The 6,992-nt window shown below is 41.1% G+C and overlaps 1 long non-coding RNA gene across 1 annotated transcript; it reads left to right on the forward strand.

The window, feature by feature from the left end:
* The first annotated feature begins 1,006 nt into the window (after nucleotides 1-1,006).
* LOC116808462 (uncharacterized) lies at nucleotides 1,007-6,300 on the forward strand. The gene is made up of 2 exons (XR_004367980.3): nucleotides 1,007-1,273; nucleotides 2,004-6,300. It is a non-coding gene; the product is annotated as an uncharacterized lncRNA (long non-coding RNA).
* Nucleotides 6,301-6,992: the final 692 nt, after the last annotated feature.

Raw genomic sequence — 6,992 nt, forward strand, 5'->3', positions numbered from 1 at the left:
ATTTAGGATGCATTATTTGTGCATATCTCACATAAATCACAATGTTTAAGATCAGGTATGCACAACTTTATTTTAAACAAGATTGCTGTGAAGATAATAACCTTCAGCAAACACAACTCAGAATTCCCTCCAGAGGAACAGCTTGCACTACTTTTCTCAATCATTCCCAAATCTTCATCCTTTTCTGACCAGGCTATTCAATCTTCACACTGCAGACTTCAAGCAAAGTCGCAGGAGTCCCTCACATTCAGCTTATTTGTGAGTTTCTTCCCCTCAGAAGTCCCCAGAACTGCAACTCAGTCCTGGCCAGTATGTTAGATTCAAGGGAAAACTGCTATCAGGGCATTTCCATCACAGGACTTGGAAGATTTTCCCCTGCAATAGTTTAATGCTGAAAGTGCTCCTCCTGTCAGTCCTAACCAGCTCATGACAGTTCACTATCCTTCTTTTTCAAAGTTGCAAAATTCACATGGCTATCATCACAGGGCACTGATGAAGGGTCTACCTGGGAACAATCAGGCAAATTCAGAAAAAGATAATATGCTGTTTTACTTAAAAAACCTTTTCTGTACCTCTAATCTATCTTACAATAAAATGTATAACACTCATGTGCAGCAAGTATTTGCTGGCTACAAAAAAACACACTCCCATAAGTGTTTTTGGTTTTTTTGTTCTGAATAAAACATCCTTTTAGCTATTCATGAACTATATAACATTAATATATGTCTAATAGTCAAACCAGAAAGACAAAACCATGTTTGTGACTCTTCCTACTCTGTGAAATTCCATGAAGTCTAAGAACAGCTTATAGAGAAAAAAAAAAAACCAGAGATTTTTCTCTTGTTTTTTTTTATGACCAGGGTTCTCTCTAGCCTGAAAACAAGACTTAATCAATATATTATCAGGGCTGTGAAAATGTTGATTGAGCCAACCTGCCTCTTACTTACGCAAAAGATGAAGTGATGACTCATAAAAAAAAGAGAGAAGTAATTACTCTCAGGGACACTTGAAAGAATAAGGAACAAGTTTAAACTAAGGAATATGTAGTCATCCAACAGCTCTGCACATGTTCTACACAGCTCTGACTAAACATCATGTGGGGGAAAGCAACAGTCCAGCTGACATTAAGAGAGTGATTCACAAAGAGTAGCTCTTCCTTGGGGAAGCTGGTCTCAGGATCACAGCCACACGTCAGTGAGGAGAAGTGCTCCATTCTGGGACAGTAAATAGACCTAATATTAGTCTTCTGCTTCAGGACAGCAGTGTCTCTAAGGTAATTTTTGCCCTTGCTCACTTTGTCCACTTTGTCCATTTTGTCTGCCTGAAGCATATGTTCTGGGAAATGGGTGCATGTGCTTAGTCTTTGAAATGGGAGTCATTGTTTTCTGGAATACTTAGATTTTTAATTTATTTCCTTGCTATTTATTTTTGGTGATGAGTTTAATAGCCCTAGTTTATATTTCGCCATAGATATACAGCACTCAAAACAGACAGGACAATGAAGAAAAGGTGATCTCACTGTTTTTTCTGGAAAAGGAGAGTCCTAATGAGGTTTTAAAGAAATTTATTGTCTCTGTCTCTGTCATGATTTAGCCAGTGTCTGGCTTTAAACAGGACAGTACTGGATCTGTCTTGAGCTACTTAGCAGTAGAGGCTCAGAGACTTGATTGTTTGCTAAGCACTACTCCTGAAAGAAAAGAAGTCCTCCATACCTGTGGACAAGATGTGTCCCCACTCCAATCAAATAGCTTAAAAGAGAGACTCAGGGCTTCAGCTGGAAAAAAAAAAAAAATTTTTACACACACACACACACATATATATATACTGGTTTTAGCCAAGCTTCCAAAACATTGCAATTAAGTCCTACAAGAGCACAGAAGATCTACCCAAGAGTAGTGAGGGAGCTGCCAGAAGAGCTGAGTGAGACAGCTTTTTATAGAAAGCTTTTTAAGATTAAAATTAATATTATTTCATTTCTTTTACTATCCGTATAACTCCTGAAGACTTTCCATCATTTACCAGCAATCCTGGCTAAACAGGAAGGTCCCAGTAGACTGGAAGTTATCCTTGGTGACACCGCTCTACAGGAAGGATCAGAATGACAATTTGGGGGACTACAGGTTTTTCAACCTGACTGCGGTGCTGGGAAAATCATGGAGCAGATAACCTTGAGTGCCACCATGCAACCATGTAAAGGACAACCAGGAAGTCAGGCACAGCCAGCATGCATTTGTGAAAGTCAGATCCTGCTTGACCAACTTCATCTCATTCTGTGACAGGTTGATCCACTCAGTAGACGAAGGAAAGACTGTGGACGTCCTCTGCCTGGACTGTAGAAGAGCTTTTGTCACCATTTCTCACAGTGCTCTTATGAGTGTGTCCAGAGAAGGGCAATGGAGTTGGGGAAGGGTTTGGAGCACAATTCTGATGAGGAGCAACTGAGGGAGCTGGGGCGTGTTTAGTTTGAGAGAGACCTTATCACTCTCTACAGCTTTCTGAAAGAAGGTTGCAATGAGGTGGGGATTAGCCTCTTCTCCCAGGTAACGAGTGACTGGACAAGAGGCAATGGCCTCAAGTTGCACCAGGGCAAGTTTAGATTGGATAGTGGGAAAAGTTTCTTCACCAAAAGGATGTTCATACATTGGAGACAGGCTGCCTAGGGAAGTGGTGCAATCAGCATGCCTGAAGGTATTTAAAATATGTGTAAATGTGGCACTGAGGCACGTGGTTTAGTGGTGGATTTGGCAGTGCTGGGCTAATGTTTAGACTTGATAATCTTAACAGTCTTTTCCAACCTAAACCCTTTTATGATTCTATGAAAACAGCCATAATAATTAGTTTCAGAGGGAATTGCAAATAGCAAATAGCAGTGACCTTTCTGCATTCAGAGTGCTGTCTTCGTGCACACATCTAAGAGGACAAACAGAGCAAATTCAAGTGCCTAAGTTGGAACAAAATCCCAGCAGGATTTGGCACAACCCTGCACAGCTGCCAGCTGGAGATGCCTCACTGCTGGGAGTAGGGAGGCAGACGTAGGGAGGGGTCCTGTGATGGGACTACAGGAAGGGTCTGAAGGACACAGCAACCACAGGAACACATGGTAGCTTCAGGAGCTCACCCCGAGCCACAGTCATCTCAACATTTATAATATCAAACACCTGCAACACTTGCTGGGAAAAAGGATTTTTAAAAATCCTCATTTAATTGCAGGGAAGAAACTATAGTAATGCAGATGGCCGGTAAAAATCTTAGAAACACAGAAAATTTGTATAAACTATCATAATGAGTTAAAAAATGTACAAAAGTATCTAGATGTTGAGTGAACACTGCACTTTGTCACAATTTATTATACTTGTTTAAAAATTCAAAACCAAAATGAAATTACATGAATCAAATAGGAGAAACCTTCATCTCTTAAGCGGGACACATATCACAGCAAAAGTGCTTGTTTAAGTGGGGGAGACTGGAAACTGCCTGAAAATTAAAACAATGTAATTTTACAGGAAGATCGATGTAAACTACTGCACAGATTTTCTCATACCTAATAAGTGCTGAGAGGAACTCAAACAGGCAAATATCTACCTGCATCTCTGTAGCCAGTTAACATATTTTAGTACTGTAAATGGGGGCTTCCTTTTCCACTGGCAGCCATGTCATGGCAGATTTCACAACTGAATTTTCACAAGCTGGTAGACTACACAATGCCTTGGCATGCATACAGGATCTCCCAGGGAAAGCATGAAGCTATCCCAACATCCTGCTGTGATTGCAGGGACGGACCCTTCTCACCTCTACACACCTGTTACAGTTAGGGAAGAGTGAGAAAGAAAAACTGATAAAGAATTCTTTTCCTTTAACAAAATCATCTGGTTTTTTTCACATTTAAGTGATCTTTTTAAAATATACACACACCCACAAGCCAGCTGCTAGGAGACGAGCTAAGAGACAAGAAGGAATGTGCTTCACACAGGCTCAGAGCAGCTGTGGTTCTGCTGGTCATGAAAGGAGAAATCCACCACTGGGCCATTTTTACTGAAATGCAAGCCTGCAGATTTCCCATTTAAAACAGACAGCAACCAAAATGTGGCCCTTAAGGTTTCAGATGTCCACACAAGGTAAATGAAAACTAAATAATCCTTCAATTTTGATGGTCAGAATTTCACCTCAATACTCACCAACATGCTTTAATTAAAATAACTCTTCTTGAGTCACATAGAAAGAGCAATTCTGGTGAATGTGTGAATATACCAAGTACAGAGGGCCTGCGCTGCCATTTACATGCACTGGCAGGCACTGAAAGCAAGTCAGTTGCAGCATCTCTTTTTGTCCCTTCATTCCCTGTAGAATGTCATGGAGCATCTAAACTGGAAAGAGGTCACTTCCTCTAGCAGTGGTCCTGTCCTCAGAGCACATTAATAGCATGGCCTGACCCAAAAATGTTTTGGATACTGGAATAATCAAGGGTATTAACCACTACTTAAATGTAAAAAAAAATATGAAGAAGGAAGAGAGATTGTCAGTCTAACCAACAACAGGAATATTCATGGTGACATCACCCCATCTCTCATCCTGAGAGAGTCTGTGTAAGCTTTAACACACCATCTGAGGATACTTCTTACAGAACAGCTGCATCTCATGGAGACCTGTTCAACAATCATGCAAGCAAAATGAAAGTAGAGTTTGATTTTAGGAATAAATGGCCAGCATTACAAAGAAACCTTGAGCCAACACCCACATTGAATTAAGATGGCATCTTCTCTCCTGCACCAGCTGCAAACACAGTGACCAGGGCTGAGAGCTGGCATGCAGAGGCTCAAAGAATTGCAGAGCACTTTCAACCACCTAAACACCCTGCAGTGATAAGTATCAGGAACATGTTTATCTACAGCTTATGGGAAAAAAACAGAAGATTTTGACATACTTCTTGAGGCAACCTGGCAGGGAGGTTGAGCAAGGAGAGAAAGGATGGGGACCTACGTGTGACAGACCTGGGGAACACAGGCCAAGATTCCAAGAACTTCTACCACTGTCAATCTCTAGTGCAGCTTAGTGTTTGATCTTTTTTTGAAAGTCCAAACCCACAGGTCATGGCTGGCTCCTTGTCTGTGTATGACTTATGTCATGCATGTTAGAGGCAGTCTCTCAGCTGGCAAAATAAAGTTTACTTACCAGTATGAGTTTGACTGTATTGTCCTTAAAGCACCATCAAAGGGGACGGGTTAGAGGTGCAAAATACAAAGTCTGAAGCACTTTGAATTGTGTAAGCAGAGCAAAGAGCACTGAAGGTGAGCTAAAGACTCTGGCTGAACCTGCAATTGACATGAGGCCATGGGAGAAGTGTTTCCTCTTTGAGACAACTGGATCTTGAGCATCACTGTCACAACCCAGTAGTCAGGCTCAAGGAAAATGAGCTTGACAAGGTAACATTTCCCCTCTCATGTGGCTCTAATCCTGGTGTTGGTTGTCCTTCTGGTGTTGTGTTTGAACAGGGAAGTTTAGAACCCAAAAGCAACTTTAGATTATGTCTTCCAGCAGTCCATGCTGGCAGCTTATTCTGTCCATTGCACATTCTTATCCATTTCGATTACCCGCCTGGGGCAATCAGCTTCATTCATCACCCAAAGACTGTGCATGAGCCTCTCAGGCTTCATCAAAACTATTGAACAAGGGTGCATATCCCTTAAAGTTCCCAATCCGTCCTGCCCTCTGAACCCCTGTCCTCCTCTTTTGTCAAGAACTCCTCACTTTTCTGAGCCACCCTCTCATGCCAAAGAGGACTCTATAAGCTCTTCTCTTTTGCTTTTCACAAATTGAGCAGTCATTGGCACAGATTTATATAAGTGTTGTCCTTGCAGAGCAGAGGAGAAGTTACTTCATTCAGTTGCCACAGCACTTCCCCCGTCCAGTCTGGATGTAGCACTTCCAGAGTTACTTCCTTTTTTTATGAAACCTGGAAAAAGTAAGTTCTTCTCCACCTCTCCTCCCATTCTCACTCCTATACAGTGGTGTTTAATCTCTCTCCTTCACAGCACAATCAAGTTCACTGCAAGCTGTCTGTCTGACATAAGTCTGGTAAAGGGTTACCAAATTGGTCAGGGGACTGGAGCTCAGCATATGCAAGGGGAGGCTGAGAGCTGGGTTTGTTCAGCCTTAAGAGGCTCAACAAAGGAAACAGCCAGAATCATCTCAAGGAGAGACAGTGATGGGATGAGAAGCAACGGACCCAATGAAAATCCCAATTAAACAGGGAACAAATTCATTCTCTGTAGAAATGTAAAACTTGATTAAAGAAGGCCCAGTCTCACCTGCTTCTGTTGGATTTATGTTGAATGAAGGTTGAACTAGATGATCCACTTCTGATTTAAACTATTCTGTGATTTTATGATTTCATTTGCCACATCAAAAACCATACATTGCCAGACTCCATTGGGAAAGAGCCTAACAAGGAGCAGCAGCAGAACAGGCAATGGGAGATGTAGATGCATTGGAATTGCATTTGCCCTGCTGTCAGCATTGGAACATAACTATACTAAATATGATAAAACAGCAATATAAAGTCCAATTTTTGAGGTTGTGAGGAATCATGAACCATATGAATGGATTTTACTCATCATTGTGCTTCTTGATGTTTTACACAGTGGGGAAAGCGTGAGCCTTTAGAAAGGCCAAGGAAATTTAGTAATAGTTGTGTCCGTATTAAGACATTTTCTGTCTGTAACACTACAATTTGTTTTATCTGGGGCTGTCCTTAAGGTTCACCACAAAGTTACTGGCATTTTTTAGCATTTCAGGATATTAAGACAGCAACAACTTTGTAAGTCATACTTTGAAATGCACTGCTTCCTTGTAATTTGGTTACTACTCTTCTATGGTTCATAGTAAGTTTAGAAACTGGATTGGCAAGGTTGTTTCATGGTTAAAAAAGCCTTCAGGAGTTATACTGATAGTAAAAGAAATTCAGTAATATTAATTTTAATCTTAAAAAGCTTTCT

The sequence above is a fragment of the Taeniopygia guttata genome, chromosome 1, assembly GCF_048771995.1.
Source record: "Taeniopygia guttata chromosome 1, bTaeGut7.mat, whole genome shotgun sequence".
In the NCBI taxonomy this organism is placed as follows: Eukaryota; Metazoa; Chordata; class Aves; order Passeriformes; family Estrildidae; genus Taeniopygia; species Taeniopygia guttata.